This window comes from Gorilla gorilla, chromosome 5, assembly GCF_029281585.2.
Source record: "Gorilla gorilla gorilla isolate KB3781 chromosome 5, NHGRI_mGorGor1-v2.1_pri, whole genome shotgun sequence".
Lineage (NCBI taxonomy): Eukaryota > Metazoa > Chordata > Mammalia > Primates > Hominidae > Gorilla > Gorilla gorilla.
This window is the reverse complement of record NC_073229.2, coordinates 8,001,645-8,020,362: the sequence shown is the minus strand read 5'-3', so window position 1 is coordinate 8,020,362 and position 18,718 is coordinate 8,001,645.

Genomic DNA, 18,718 nt, shown 5'->3' with positions numbered 1-18,718 from the left:
GATGTTTCCATGTTCATAGAGATGGCGGTGTAGATATTTCCACGTTTATGCAGATAGCGGTATAGATATTTCCATGTTTATACAGATGGCGGTGTAGATATTTCCATGTTTATAGAGATGGCGGTCTAGATATTTCCATGTTTTCAGAGATAGGTGTGTAGTTATTTCCAAGTTTATAGAGACAGCGTTGTAGATATTTCCATGTTTATACAGATAGCGGTGAAGATATTTACATGTTTATACAGATAGCGGTGTAGATATTTCCATGTTTATTCAGATAGCAGTGTAGATATTTCCATGTTTATAGAGATAGTGGTGTAGATAATTTCAATTTTATACAGAGAGCAGTGTAGATATTTCCAAGTTCACACAGATGGCGGTGTAGATATTTCGATGTTTATAGGGATGGCAGTGTAGATATTTTCATGTTTACACAGATGGCAGTGTAGATATTTCCATGTTTACACAGATAGCGGTGTGGATATTTCCATGTTTATGCAGATAGCAGTGTAGATATTTCCATGTTTATACAGATAGCGGTGCGGATATTTCCATGTTTATACAGATAGTTGAACAGATATTTCCATGTTTATACAGATAGCGGTGTAGATATTTCCATCTTAATACAGATGGCGGTGTAGATATGTCCATGTTTGTACAGATGGCGGTGTAGATATTTCCATGTTCAAACAGATGGCGGTGTAGATATTTCGAAGTTTATAGAGATAGCGCTGTAGTTATTTCCATGTTTATAGAGAAATCTCTGTAGATATTTCCAAGTATATTCAGATAGCTGTGTAGATATTTCCATGTTCATGCAGATAACGGTGTAGATATTTCCATGTTCATCCAGATGCCGGTGTACATATTTCCATGTTCATACAGATGGCGGTGAAGATATTTCCATGTTAATACAGATGGTGGTGTAGATATTTCCATGTTCATACAAATGGCGGTGTAGATATTTCCATATTCATAGAGATGGCGGTGTAGATATTTCCATGTTCATACAAATGGCGGTGTAGATATTTCCATCTTCATAGAGATGGCGGTGTAGATATTTCCATATTTATACAGATAGCAGTGTAGTTATTTCCATGTTTATAGAGATAGCAGTGTAGATATTTCCATTGATATACAGATAGCTGTGTAGATATTTGCATGTTCATACAGATAGCGGTGTAGATATTTCCATGTTCATACAGATAGCGGTGTAGATATTTCCATGTTCATACTGATAGCGGTGTAGATATTTCCATGTTCATACAGATAGCGGTGTAGATATTTCCATGTTCATACAGATAGCGGTGTAGATATTTCCATGTTCATACAGTTAGCGGTGTAGATATTTCCATGTTCATACAGATGGCAGTGTAGATATTTACATGTTCATACAGATGGCGGTGTAGATATATCCATGTTCATACAGATGGCGGTGTAGATATTTACATGTTCATACAGATGGCGGTGTAGATATATCCATGTTCATACAGATGGCAGTGTAGATATTTCCATGTTCATACAGATAGTGGTGTAGATATTTCCATCTTCATACAGACAGCGGTGTAGATATTTCCATGTTCTTACCGATAGTTGTGTAGATATTTCCATGTTCATACAGTTCGTGGTGTAGATATTTCCATGTTCTTACAGATGGCAGTGTAGATATTTACATGTTCATACAGATGGCGGTGTAGATATTTCCATCTTCGTACGGATGGCAGTGTAGATATTTCCAAGTTCATACAGGTGGCGGTGTAGATATTTCCATGTTTATACAGATAGCAGAGTAGTTATTTCCATGTTTATAGGGATAGCTGTGTAGATATTTGCATTGATATACAGATAGCTGTGTAGATATTTGCATGTTCATACAGAAAGCGGGGTAGATGTTTCCATATTCGTACAGATAGCCGTGTACATATTTCCATGTTCATACAGGTGGCGGTGTAGATATTTCCATGTTTATACAGATAGCAGTGTAGTTATTTCCATGTTTATAGATTTAGCAGTGTAGCTATTTCCATTGATGTACAGATAGCTGTGTAGATATTTGCATGTTCATACAGATGGCGGTGTAGATATTTCGAAGTTTATAGAGATAGCGCTGTAGTTATTTCCATATTTATAGAGAAATCTGTGTAGATATTTCCATGTATATTCAGATAGCTGTGTAGATATTTCCATGTTCATGCAGATTGCAGTGTAGATATTTCCATGTTCATCCAGATGCTAGTGAACATATATCCATGTTCATACAGATGGCGGTGAAGATATTTCCATGTTCATACAGATGGTGGAGTATATATTTCCATGTTCATACAGATGGTGGTGTAGATCTTTCCATGTTCATACAAATGGCGGTGTAGATAGTTCCATGTTCATAGAGATGGCGGTGTAGATATTTCCATGTTCATACAAATGGCGGTGTAGATATTTCCATGTTCATAGAGATGGCGGGATAGATATTTCCATATTTATAGAGATAGCAGTGTAGTTATTTCCATGTTTATAGAGATAGCAGTGTAGATATTTCCAAGTTCATACAGGTGGTGGTGGAGATATTTCCATGTTTATACAGATAGCAGAGTAGTTATTTCCATGATTATAGAGATAGCTGTGTAGATATTTGCATTGATATACAGATAGCTGTGTAGATATTTGCATGTTCATACAGAAAGCGGGGTAGATGTTTCCATATTCGTACAGATAGCCGTGTAGATATTTCCATGTTCATACAGATAGCGGTGTAGATATTTCCATGTTTATAGGGATGGCGGTGTAGATATTTTCATGTTTTCACAGAAGGCGGTGTAGATATTTCCATGTTTACACAGATAGCAGTGTAGACATTTCCATGTTTACACAGATGGCGGTGTGGATATTTCCATGTTTATGCAAATAGCAGTGTAGGTATTTTCATGTTTAAACAGATAGCGGTGCGGATATTTCCACGTTTATAAAGATAGTTGGGCAGATATTTCCATGTTTATACAGATAGCGGTGTAGATATTTCCATCTTAATACAGATGGCGGTGTAGATATGTCCATGTTCAAACAGATGGCGGTGTAGATATTTCCATGTACATACAGATGGCGGTGAAGATATTTCGATGTTTATAGAGATAGCGCTGTAGTTACTTCCATACTTATAGAGAAATCTGTGTAGATATTTCCATGTATATTCAGATATTTGTGTAGATATTTCCATGTTCATGCAGATAGCGGTGTAGATATTTCCATGTTCATCCAGATGCCGGTGTACATATATCCATGTTCATACAGATTGCGATGAAGATATTTCCATGTTCATACAGATGGCGGTGTAGGTATTTCCATGTTCATACAAATGGCGGTGTAGTAACTTCCATGTTCATAGAGATGGCGGTGTAGATATTTCCAGGTTCATACAAATGGCGGTGTAGATATTTCCATGTTCATAGAGATGGCGGTGTAGATATTTCCATGTTTGAACAGATAGCAATGTAGGTATTTCCATGTTTATAGAGATACCAGTGTGGATATTTCCATTGATATACAGATAGCTGTGTAGATATTTGCATGTTCATACAGATAGCGGTGTAGATATTTCCATGTTCATACAGATAGAGGTGTAGATATTTCCATGTTCATACAGATAGCGGTGTAGATATTTCCATGTTCATACAGATAGCGGTGTAGATATTTCCATGTTCATACAGATAGCGGTGTAGATATTTCCATGTTCATACTCATAGCGGTGTAGATATTTCCATGTTCATAAAGATAGCGGTGTAGACATTTCCATGTTCATACAGATAGCGGTGTAGATATTTCCATCTTCGTACAGATAGCGGTGTAGATATTTCCATGTTCATACAGATAGCGGTGTAGGTATTTCCATGTTCATACAGATAACGGTGTAGATATTTCCATGTTCATACTGATAACGGTGTAGATATTTCCATGTTCATACAGTTAGCGGTGTAGATATATCCATGTTCATACAGATGGCGGTGTAGATATTTACATGTTCATACAGATGGCGGTATGGATATTTCCATGTTCGTACAGATGTCGGTGTAGGTATTTCCATGTTCATAGAGATGGCGGTGTAGATATTTCCATGTTTATGCAGATAGCGGTATAGATATTTCCATGTTTATACAGATGGTGGTGTAGATATTTCCATGTTTATAGAGATGGCGGTCTAGATATTTCCATGTTTACAGAGATAGTGGTGTAGTTATTACCAAGTTTATAGAGACAGCGTTGTAGATATTTCCATGTTTATACAGATAGCGGTGAAGATATTTCCATGTTTATACAGATAGCGCTGTAGATATTTCCATGTTTATACAGATAGCAGTGTAGATATTTCCATGTTTATAGAGATAGTGGTGAAGATAATTTCAATTTTATACAGAGAGCAGTGTAGATATTTCCAACTTCATACAGATAGCGGTGTAGATATTTCCACGTTTATAGAGATGGCGGTGTAGATATTTCCATGTTCATACAGATAGCGGTGTAGATATTTCCATGTTCATACAGATGGCGGTGTAGATATTTACATGTTCATAGAGATGGCGGTGTAGATACTTCCATGTTTATGCTGATAACGGTATAGATATTTCCATGTTTATAAAGATGGTGGTGTAGATATTTCCATGTTTATAGAGATGGCCGTCTAGATATTTCCATGTTTACAGAGATAGTGGTGTAGTTATTTCCAAGTTTATAGAGACAGCGTTATAGATATTTCCATGTTTATATAGATAGCGGTGAAGATATTTCCGTCTTTATACAGATAGAGGTGTAGATATTTCCAAGTTTATACAGATATCAGTGTAGATATTTCCATGTTTATAGAGATAGTGGTGTAGATAATTTCAATTTCATACAGAGAGCAGTGTAGATATTTCCAAGTTCATACAGATAGCGGTGTAGATATTTCCACGTTTCTAGAGCTGGCTGTGTAGATTTTTCCATGTTCATAGATATGGCGGTGTAGATATTTCCGTGTTCATACAAATGGCGGTGTAGATATTTCCATGTTCATAGAGAAGGCGGTGTAGATATTTCATTGTTTGTACAGATAGCAGTGTAGTTATTTCCATGTTTATAGAGATAGCAGTGTAGATATTTCCATTGATATACAGATAGCTCTGTAGATATTTGCATGTTCATACAGATAGCGGTGTAGATATTTCCATGCTCATACAGATAGCGGTGTAGATATTTCCATGCTCATACAGATAGCGGTGTAGATATTTTCATGTTCATACAGTTAGCGGTGTAGATATTTCCATGTTCATACAAATGGCATTGTAGATATTTACATGTTCATACAGATGGCGGTGTACATATTTCATATTCGCACAGATGGCAGTGTAGATATTTCCATGTTCATACAGGTGGCGGTGTAGATATTTCCATGTTTATACAGATAGCAGTGTAGTTATTTCCATGTTTATAGATTTAGCAGTGTAGCTATTTCCATTGATATACAGATAGCTCTGTAGATATTTGCATGTTCATACAGATAGCGGTGTAGATATTTCCATGCTCATACAGATAGCGGTGTAGATATTTCCATGCTCATACAGATAGCGGTGTAGATATTTTCATGTTCATACAGTTAGCGGTGTAGATATTTCCATGTTCATACAAATGGCGGTGTAGATATTTACATGTTCTTACAGATGGCGGTGTAGATATTTCATGTTCGCACAGATGGCAGTGTACATATTGCCATGTTCATACAGGTGGCGGTGTAGATATTTCCATGTTTATACAGATAGCAGTGTAGTTATTTCCATGTTTATAGATTTAGCAGTGTAGCTATTTCCATTGATATGCAGATTGCTGTGTAGATATTTGCATGTTCATACAGATGGCGGTGTAGATATTTCGAAGTTTATAGAGATAGCGCTGTAGATATTTCCATATTTATAGAGAAATCTGTGTAGATATTTCCATGTATATGCATATAGGTGTGTAGATATTTCCATGTTCATGCAGATAGCGGTGTAGATATTTCCATCTTCATCCAGATGCCGGTGTAGATATATCCATGTTCATACAGATTGCAGTGAAGATATTTCCATGTTCATACAGATGGCGGTGTAGATATTTCCATGTTCATACACATGGCGGTGTAGATATTTCCATGTTCATAGAGATGGCGGTGTAGATATTTCCATGTTCATACAAATGGCGGTGTAGATATTTCCGTGTTCATAGAGATGGCAGTGTAGATATTTCCATGTGTATACACACAGCAGTGTAGTTATTTCCATGTTTCTAGAGATAGCAGTGTAGATATTTCCATTGATATTCAGATATCTGTGTAGATATTTGCATGTTCATACAGATAGCGGTGTAGATATTTCCATGTTCATACTGATAGCGGTGTAGATATTTCCATGTTCATACAGTTAGCGGTGTAGATATTTCCATGTTCATACAGATGGCGGTGTAGATATTTCCATGTTCATACAGATGGCGGTGTAGATATTTACATGTTCATACAGATGGCGGTGTAGATATTTCCATGTTCGTACGGATGGCAGTGTAGATATTTCCATGTTCATACAGGTGGCGGTGTAGATATTCCCATGTTTTTACAGATAGCTGTGTAGTTATTTCCATGTTTCTACAGATAGCAGTGTAGATATTTCCATGTTTATAGAGATAGTGGTGTAGATAATTTCAATTTTATACAGATAACAGTGTAGATATTTCCAAGTTCATACAGATAGCGGTGTAGATATTTCCACGTTTATAGAGATGGCGGTGTAGATATATCCATGTTCATACAGATGGCGGTGTAGATATTTCCATGTTTTTAGAGATGGAGGTGTAGATATTTTCACGTTTACACAGATGGCGGTGGAGATATTTCCATGTTTACACAGATAGCGGTGCAGACATTTCCATGTTTACACAGATAGCGGTGTGGATATTTCCATGTTTATGCAGATCGCGGTGTAGATATTTCCATGTTTATACAGATAGCGGTGTAGATATTTCCATTTTAATACAGCTGGCAGTGAAGATATGTCCATGTTCGTACAGATGGCCGTGTAGATATTTCCATGTTCATACAGATGGCGGTGTAGATATTTCGAAGTTTATGGAGATAGCGCGGTAGTTATTTCCATATTTATAGAGAAATCTCTGTAGATATTTCCATGTATATGCAGATAGCTGTGTAGATATTTCCATGTTCATACAGATAGCGGTGCAGATATTTCCATCTTCATCCAGATGCCGGTGTAGATATATCCATGTTCATACAAATGGCGGTGAAGATATTTCCGTTTTCATACAGATGGCGGTGTAGATATTTCCATGTTCATAGAGATGGCGGTGTAGATATTTCTATGTTCATACAAATGGCGTTGTAGATATTTCCATGTTCATAGAGATGGCGGTGTAGATATTTCATTGTTTGTACAGATAGCAGTGTAGTTATTTCCATGTTTATAGAGATAGCAGTGTAGATATTTCCATTGATATACAGATAGCTGTGTAGATATTTGCATGTTCATACAGGTAGCGGTGTAGATATTTCCATCCTCATACAGATAGCAGTGTAGATATTTCCATGTTGATACAGATAGCGGTGCAGTTATTTCCATGTTCATACAGATAGCGGTGTAGATATTTAAATGTTCGCACGGATGGCAGTGTAGATATTTCCATGTTCATACAGGTGGCGGTGTAGATATTTCCATGTTTATACAGATTGCAGTGTAGTTATTTCCATGTTTATAGAGATAGCAGTGTAGATATTTCCGTTGATATACAGATAGCTGTGTAGATATTTGCATGTTCATACAGATAGCGGTGTAGATATTTCCATGTTCGTACAGATAGCGGTGTAGATATTTCCACGTTTATAGAGATGGCAGTGCAGATATTTCCATGTTTATAGAGATAGTGGTGTAGATAATTTCAATTTTATACGGATAGCAGCGTAGATATTTCCAAGTTCATACAGATAGCGGTGTAGATATTTCCACGTTTATAGAGATGGCGGTGTAGATATTTCCATGTTCATACAGATGGCGGTGTAGATATTTCCATGTTTTTAGATATGGCGGTGTAGATATTTTCACGTTTACAGAGATGGCGGTGTAGATATTTCCATGTTTACAAAGATAGCGGTGCAGACATTTCCATGTTTACACAGATAGCGGTGTGGATATTTCCATGTTTATGCAGATGGCGGTGTAGATATTTCCATGTTTATACAGATAGCGGTGCGGATATTTCCATGTTTATACAGATATTTGGGCAGATATTTCCATGTTTAAACAGATAGCGGTGTAGATATTTCCATCTTAATACAGATGGCGGTGTAGATATGTCCAAGTTCGTACAGATGGCGGTGTAGATATTTCCATGTTCATACAGATGGCGGTGTAGATATTTCGAAGTTTATAGAGATATCGCTGTAGTTATTTCCATATTTATAGAGAAATCTGTGTAGATATTTCCATGTATATGCAGATAGCTATGTAGATATTTCCATGTTCATGCAGATAGCGGTGTAGGTATTTCCATGTTCATCCAGATGCCGGTGTAGATATATCCATGTTCATACAGATGGCGGTGAAGATATTTCCATGTTCATACAGATGGCGGTGTAGATATTTCCATGTTCATACACATGGCGGTGTAGATATTTCCATGTTCATAGAGATGGCGGTGTAGATATTTCCATGTTCATACAAATGGCGGTGTAGATATTTCCATGTTCATAGAGATGGCGGTGTAGATATTTCCATGTTTATACAGATAGCAGTGTAGTTATTTCCATGTTTATAGAGATAGCAGTGTAGATATTTCCGTTGATATACAGATAGCTGTGTAGATATTTGCATGTTCATACAGATAGCGGTGTAGATATTTCCATGTTCATACAGATAGCCGTGAAGATATTTCCATGTTCATACAGATAGCGGTGTAGATATTTCCATGTTCATACAGATAGCGGTGTAGATATTTCCATGTTCATACAGATAGCGATGTAGATATTTCCATGGTCATACAGTTAGCGGTTTAGATATTTCCATGTCCATAGAGATGGCCGTGTAGATATTTACATGTTCATACAGATGGCGGTGTACATATTTCCATGTTCGTACAGATGGCCGTGTAGATATTTCCATGTTCTTAGAGATGGCGGTGTAGATATTTCGAAGTTTATAGAGATAGCACTGTAGTTATTTCCATATTTATAGAGAAATCTGTGTAGATATTTCCATGTTCATCCAGATGGCTGTGTAGATATTTCCATGTTCATACACATGGCGGTGTAGATATTTCCATGTTCATAGAGATGGCGGTGTAGATATTTCCATGTTCATACAAATGGTGGTGTAGATATTTCCGTGTTCATAGAGATGGCAGTGTAGATATTTCCATGTTTATACACATAGCAGTGTAGTTATTTCCATGTTTATAGAGATAGCAGTGTAGATAGTTCGATTGATATACAGATAGCTGTGTAGATATTTATATGTTCATACAGATGGCGGTGTAGATATTTCCATGTTCGTACAGGTGACGGTGTAGGTATTTCCATGTTTATACAGATAGCAGTGTAGTTATTTCCAAGTTTATAGAGATAGCATTGTAGATATTTCCATTGGTATACATATAGTTGTGTAGATATTTGCATGTTCATACTGATAGCGGTGTAGATATTTCCATGTTCGTACAGATAGCGGTGTAGATATTTCCATGTTCATACAGATAGCGGTGTAGATATTTCCATGTTCATACAGTTAGCGGTGTAGATATTTCCATGTTCATACAGAGGGCGGTGTAGAAATTTACATGTTCATGCAGATGGCGGTGTATATATTTCCATGTTCGTACAGATGGCGGTGTAGATATTTCCATGTTCATAGAGATGGCGGTGTATATATTTCCATGTTTATGCAGATAGCGGTATAGATATTTCCATGTTTATACAGATGGTGGTGTAGATATTTCCATGTTTATAGAGATGGCGGTGTAGATAGTTCCATGTTTACAGAGATAGTGTTGTAGTTATTTCCAAGTTTATAGAGACAGCGTTATAGATATTTCCATGTTTATATAGATAGCGGTGAAGATATTTCCGTATTTATACAGATAGAGGTGTAGATATTTCCAAGTTTATACAGATATCAGTGTAGATATTTCCATGTTTATAGAGATAGTGGTGTAGATAATTTCAATTTCATACAGAGAGCAGTGTAGATATTTCCAAGTTCATACAGATAGCGGTGTAGATATTTCCACGTTTCTAGAGCTGGCTGTGTAGATTTTTCCATGTTCATAGATATGGCGGTGTAGATATTTCCGTGTTCATACAAATGGCGGTGTAGATATTTCCATGTTCATAGAGATGGCGGTGTAGATATTTCATTGTTTGTACAGATAGCAGTGTAGTTATTTCCATGTTTATAGAGATAGCAGTGTAGATATTTCCATTGATATAAAGATAGCTCTGTAGATATTTGCATGTTCATACAGATAGCGGTGTAGATATTTCCATGCTCATACAGATAGCGGTGTAGATATTTCCATGCTCATACAGATAGCGGTGTAGATATTTTCATGTTCATACAGTTAGCGGTGTAGATATTTCCATGTTCATACAAATGGCGTTGTAGATATTTACATGTTCATACAGATGGCGGTGTAGATATTTCATATTCGCACAGATGGCAGTGTAGATATTTCCATGTTCATACAGGTGGCGGTGTAGATATTTCCATGTTTATACAGATAGCAGTGTAGTTATTTCCATGTTTATAGATTTAGCAGTGTAGCTATTTCCATTGATATACAGATAGCTCTGTAGATATTTGCATGTTCATACAGATAGCGGTGTAGATATTTCCATGCTCATACAGATAGCGGTGTAGATATTTCCATGCTCATACAGATAGCGGTGTAGATATTTTCATGTTCATACAGTTAGCGGTGTAGATATTTCCATGTTCATACAAATGGCGGTGTAGATATTTACATGTTCTTACAGATGGCTGTGTAGATATTTCATGTTCGCACAGATGGCAGTGTACATATTTCCATGTTCATACAGGTGGCGGTGTAGATATTTCCATGTTTATACAGATAGCAGTGTAGTTATTTCCATGTTAATAGATTTAGCAGTGTAGCTATTTCCATTGATATACAGATAGCTGTGTAGATATTTGCATGTTCATACAGATGGCGGTGTAGATATTTCGAAGTTTATAGAGATAGCGCTGTAGTTATTTCCATATTTATAGAGAAATCTGTGTAGATATTTCCATGTATATGCAGATAGGTGTGTAGATATTTCCATGTTCATGCAGATAGCGGTGTAGATATTTCCATCTTCATCCAGATGCCGGTGTAGATATATCCATGTTCATACAGATTGCAGTGAAGATATTTCCATGTTCATACAGATGGCGGTGTAGATATTTCCATGTTCATACACATGGCGGTGTAGATATTTCCATGTTCATAGAGATGGCAGTGTAGATATTTCCATGTTCATACAAATGGCGGTGTAGATATTTCCGTGTTCATAGAGATGGCAGTGTAGATATTTCCATGTGTATACACATAGCAGTGTAGTTATTTCCATGTTTATAGAGATAGCAGTGTAGATATTTCCATTGATATTCAGATATCTGTGTAGATATTTGCATGTTCATACAGATAGCGGTGTAGATATTTCCATGTTCATACTGATAGCGGTGTAGATATTTCCATGTTCATACAGTTAGCGGTGTAGTTATTTCCATGTTCATACAGATGGCGGTGTAGATATTTCCATGTTCATACAGATGGCGGTGTAGATATTTACATGTTCATACAGATGTCGGTGTAGATATTTCCATGTTCGTACGGATGGCAGTGTAGATATTTCCATGTTCATACAGGTGGCGGTGTAGATATTCCCATGTTTTTACAGATAGCTGTTTAGTTATTTCCATGTTTCTACAGATAGCAGTGTAGATATTTCCATGTTTATAGAGATAGTGGTGTAGATAATTTCAATTTTATACAGAGAGCAGTGTAGATATTTCCAAGTTAATACAGATAGCGGTGTAGATATTTCCACGTTTATAGAGATGGCGGTGTAGATATATCCATGTTCATACAGATGGCGGTGTAGATATTTCCATGTTTTTAGAGATGGAGGTGTAGATATTTTCACGTTTACACAGATGGCGGTGGAGATATTTCCATGTTTACACAGATAGCGGTGCAGACATTTCCATGTTTACACAGATAGCGGTGTGGATATTTCCATGTTTATGCAGATCGCGGTGTAGATATTTCCATGTTTATACAGATAGCGGTGTAGATATTTCCATTTTAATACAGATGGCGGTGAAGATATGTCCATGTTCGTACAGATGGCCGTGTAGATATTTCCATGTTCATACAGATGGCGGTGTAGATATTTCGAAGTTTATGGAGATAGCGCTGTAGTTATTTCCATATTTATAGAGAAATCTCTGTAGATATTTCCATGTATATGCAGATAGCTGTGTAGATATTTCCATGTTCATACAGATAGCGGTGCAGATATTTCCATCTTCATCCAGATGCCGGTGTAGATATATCCATGTTCATACAAATGGCGGTGAAGATATTTCCGTGTTCATACAGATGGTGGTGTAGATATTTCCATGTTCATAGAGATGGCGGTGTAGATATTTCCATGTTCATACAAATGGCGTTGTAGATATTTCCATGTTCATAGAGATGGCGGTGTAGATATTTCATTGTTTGTACAGATAGCAGTGTAGTTATTTCCATGTTTATAGAGATATCAGTGTAGATATTTCCATTGATATACAGATAGCTGTGTAGATATTTGCATGTTCATACAGATAGCGTTGTAGATATTTCCATCCTCATACAGATAGCAGTGTAGATATTTCCATGTTCATACAGATAGCGGTGCAGATATTTCCATGTTCATACAGGTAGCGGTGTAGATATTTAAATGTTCGCACGGATGGCAGTGTAGATATTTCCATGTTCATACAGGTGGCGGTGTAGATATTTCCATGTTTATACAGATTGCAGTGTAGTTATTTCCATGTTTATAGAGATAGCAGTGTAGATATTTCCGTTGATATACAGATAGCTGTGTAGATATTTGCATGTTCATACAGATAGCGGTGTAGATATTTCCATGTTCGTACAGATAGCGGTGTAGATATTTCCACGTTTATAGAAATGGCAGTGCAGATATTTCCATGTTTATAGAGATAGTGGTGTAGATAATTTCAATTTTATACAGATAGCAGCGTAGATATTTCCAAGTTCATACAGATAGCGGTGTAGATATTTCCACGTTTATAGAGATGGCGGTGTAGATATTTCCATGTTCATACAGATGGCGGTGTAGATATTTCCATGTTTTTAGATATGGCGGTGTAGATATTTTCACGTTTACAGAGATGGCGGTGGAGATATTTCCATGTTTACAAAGATAGCGGTGCAGACATTTCCATGTTTACACAGATAGCGGTGTGGATATTTCCATGTTTATGCAGATGGCGGTGTAGATATTTCCATGTTTATACAGGTAGCGGTGCGGATATTTCCATGTTTATACAGATATTTGGGCAGATATTTCCATGTTTAAACAGATAGCGGTGTAGATATTTCCATCTTAATACAGATGGCGGTGTAGATATGTCCAAGTTCGTACAGATGGCGGTGTAGATATTTCCATGTTCATACAGATGGCGGTGTAGATATTTCGAAGTTTATAGAGATAGCGCTGTAGTTATTTCCATATTTATAGAGAAATCTGAGTAGATATTTCCATGTATATGCAGATAGCTATGTAGATATTTCCATGTTCATGCAGATAGCGGTGTAGATATTTCCATGTTCATCCAGATGCCGGTGTGGATATATCCATGTTCATACAGATGGCGGAGAAGATATTTCCATGTTCATACAGATGGCGGTGTAGATATTTCCATGTTCATACACATGGCGGTGTAGATATTTCCATGTTCATAGAGATGGCGGTGTAGATATTTCCATGTTCATACAAATGGCGGTGTAGATATTTCCATGTTCATAGAGATGGCGGTGTAGATATTTCCATGTTTATACAGATAGCAGTGTAGTTATTTCCATGTTTACAGAGATAGCAGTGTAGATATTTCCGTTGATATACAGATAGCTGTGTAGATATTTGCATGTTCATACAGATAGCGGTGTAGATATTTCCATGTTCGTACAGATAGCGGTGAAGATATTTCCATGTTCATACAGATAGCGGTGTACATATTTCCATGTTCATACAGATAGCGGTGTAGATATTTCCATGTTCATACAGATAGCGGTGTAGATATTTCCATGTTCATACAGATAGCATTGTAGATATTTCCATGTTCATACAGAAAACGGTGTAGATATTTCCATGTTCATACAGATAGCGGTGTAAATGTTTCCATGTTCATACAGTTAGCGGTGTAGATATTTCCATGTTCATACAGGTGGCGGTGTAGATAATTTCATGTTCATACAGATGGCGGTATAGATATTTCCATGTTCGTAGAGATGGCGTTGTAGATATTTCCATGTTCATAGAGATGGTAGTGTAGATATTTCCATGTCTAAGCAGATAGCGGTATTGATATTTCCATATTTATACAGATGGTGGTGTAGATATTTCCATGTTTATGGAGATGGCGGTGTCGATATTTCCATGTTCATACAGATGGCGGTGTAAATATTTCCATGTTTATAGGGATGGCGGTGTAGATATTTTCATGTTTACACAGATGGCGGTGTAGATATTTCCATGTTTACACAGATAGCGGTGTTGACATTTCCATGTTTACACAGATAGCGGTGTGGATATTTCCATGTTTACGCAGATAGCAGTGTGGATATTTCCATGTTTATATAGATAGCGGTGCGGATATTTCCATGTTTATACAGATAGTTGGGCAGATATTTCCATGTTTATACAGATAGCGGTGTAGATATTTCCATCTTAATACAGATGGCGGTGTAGATATGTCCATGTTTGTACAGATGGCGGTGTAGATATTTCCATGTTCATACAGATGGCGGTGTAGATATTTCGAAGTTTATAGAGATCGCACTGTAGTTATTTCCATGTTTATAGAGAAATCTGTGTAGATATTTCCGTGTATATTCAGATAGCTGTGTAGATATTTCCATGTTGATGCAGATAGCGGTGTAGATATTTCCATGTTCATCCAGATGCCGGTGTACATATATCCATGTTCATACAGATGGCGGTGAAGTTATTTCCATGTTCATACAGATGGTGGTGTAGATATTTCCATGTTCATACAAATGGCAGTGTAGATATTTATATGTTCATACAGATGACGGTGCAGATATTTCCATGTTCATACAGATAGCAGTGCAGATATTTCCATGTTCATACAGATAGCGGTGTAGATATTTCCATGTTCATACAGATAGCGGTGTAGATATTTCCATGTTCATACCGATAGCGGTGTAGATATTTCCATGTTCATACAGTTAGCGGTGTAGATATTTCCATGTTCATACAGATGGCGGTGTAGATATTTATATGTTCATACAGATGGCGGTGTAGATATTTCCATGTTCGTACGGATGGCAGTGTAGATATTTCCATGTTCATACAGGTGGCGGTGTAGATATTTCCATGTTTATACAAGTAGCAGTGTAGTTATTTCCATGTTTATAGAGACAGCTGTGTAGATATTACCATTGATATACAGATAGCTGTGTAGATATTTGCATGTTCATACAGATAGCGGTGTAGATATTTCCATGTTCATACAGATAGTGGTGTAGATATTTCCATGTTCATACAGATAGCGGTGTAGATATTTCCATGTTCATACAGATAACGGTGTAGATATCTCCATGTTCATACAGATAGCAGTGTAGATATTTCCATGTTCATACAGTTAGCGGTGTAGATATTTCCATGTTCATACAGATGGCGGTGTAGATATTTACATGTTCATACAGATGGCAGTATACATATTTGCATGTTCACACAGATGGCGGTGTACATATTTGCATGTTCATAGAGATGGCGGTGTAGATATTTCCATGTTTATGCACATAGCGGTATAGATATTTCTTATGTTTATACAGATGTTGTTGTAGATATTTCCATGTTTATAGAGATGGTGGTCTAGATATTTCCATGTTTACAGAGATAGTGGTGTAGTTATTTCCAAGTTTATAGAGACAGTGTTGTAGATATTTCCATGTTCATACAGATAGCGGTGTAGATATTTCCATGTTCATATATATAGTGGTGTAGATATTTCCATATTCATACCAATAGCGGTGTAGACATTTCCATGTTCATGTATTTAGCGGTGTAGATATTTCCATGTTCATACAGATGGCGAAGATATTTCCATGTTCATAAACATAGCGGTGTAGATATTTCCATGTGCATACAGTTAGCGGTGTAGATATTTCCATGTTCCTACAGATGGCGGTGTAGATATTTCCATGTTCATAGAGATGGCTTTGTAGATATTTCAATATTTATACAGATAGCAGTGTAGTTATTTCCATGTTTATAGAGATAGCAGTGTAGATATTTCCATTGATATACAGATAGCTGTGTAGATATTTGCATTGTCATACAGATAGCGGAGTAGATATTTCCATGTTCGTACAGATAGCGGTGTAGATATTTCCATGTTCATACAGATAGCATTGTAGATATTTCCATGTTCATACAGATAACGATGTAGATATTTCCATGTTCATACAGATAGCGGTTAGATATTTCCATGTTCATACAGTTAGCGGTGTAGATATTTCCATGTTCATACAGATGGCGGTGTAGATCTTTTCATGTTCATACAGATGGCGGTATAGATATTTCCATGTTCGTACAGATGGCGTTGTAGATATTTCCATGTTCATAGAGATGGTGGTGTAGATATTTCCATTTTTATGCAGATAGCGGTATAGATATTTCCATGTTTATACAGATGGTGGTGTAGATATTTCCATGTTTATGGAGATGGCGGTGTAGATATTTCCATGTTCATACAGATGGCGGTGGAAATATTTCCATGTTTATAGGGATGGCGGTGTAGATATTTTCATGTTTACTCAGATGGCGGTGTTGACATTTCCATGTTTACACAGATAGCGGTGTGGATATTTCCATGTTTATGCAGATAGCAGTGTAGATATTTCCATGTTTATACAGATAGCGGTGCGGATATTTCCATGTTTATACAGATAGTTGGGCAGATATTTCCATGTTTGTACAGATAGCGGTGTAGATATTTCCATCTTAATACAGATGGCGGTGTAGATATGTCCATGTTTGTACAGATGGCGGTGTAGACATTTCCATGTTCATACAGATGGCGGTGTAGATATTTCGAAGTTTATAGAGATCGCGCTGTAGTTATTTCCATATTTATAGAGAAATCTGTGTAGATATTTCCGTGTATATTCAGATAGCTGTGTAGATATTTCCATGTTCATGCAGATAGCGGTGTAGATATTTCCATGTTCATCCAGATGCCGGTGTACATATATCCATGTTCATACATATGGCAGTGAAGGTATTTCCATGTTCATACAGATGGTGGTGTAGATATTTCCATGTTCATACAAATGGCGGTGTAGATATTTCCATGTTCATAGAGATGGCGGAGTAGATATTTCCATGTTCATACACATGGCGGTGTTGATATTTACATGTTTATAGAGATAGCAGTGTAGATATTTCCATTGATATACAGATAGCTGTGTAGATATTTGCATGTTCATACAGAAAGCGGTGTAGATATTTCCATGTTCATACAGATAGCGGTGTAGATATTTCCATGTTCATACAGATAACGATGTAGATATTTCCATGTTCATACAGATAGCCGTGTAGATATGTCCATGTTCATACAGTTAGTGGTGTAGATATTTCCATGTTCATACAGTTGGCGGTGTAGATATTTACATGTTCATACAGATGGCGGTATAGATATTTCCATTTTCGTACCGATGGCGGTGTAGATATTTCCATGTTCATAGAGATGGCGGTGTAGATATTTCCATGTTTATGCAGATAGCGGTATAGATATTTCCATGTTTATACAGATGGTGGTGTAGATAATTCCATGTTTACAGAGATAGTGGTGTAGTTATTTCCAAGTTTATAGAGACAGCGGTGTAGATATTTCCATGTTTTTACAGATAGCAGTGTAGATATTTCCATGTTTATAGAGATAGTGGTGTAGATAATTCCAATTTTATACAGAGAGCACTGTAGATATTTCTAAGTTCATACAGATATCTGTGTAGATATTTCCACGTTTATAGAGATGGCGGTGTAGATATTTCCATGTTCATACAGATGGCGGTGTAGATATTTCCATGTTTATAGAGATGGTGGAGTAGATATTTTCATGCTTACACAGACGGCATTGTAGATATTTCCATGTTTACACAGATAGCAGTGTAGGCATTTCTATGTTTACACAGATAGCGGTGTGGATATTTCCAAGTTTATGCAGATAGCGGTGTAGATATTTCCATGTTTATACAGATAGCGGTGCGGTTATTTCCATGTTTATACAGATAGTCGTGCAGATATTTCCATGTTTATACAGATATCGGTGTAGAAATTTCCTTCTTAAAACTGATGGAGGTGTAGATATGTCCATGTTCGTATAGATGGCGGTGTAGATAT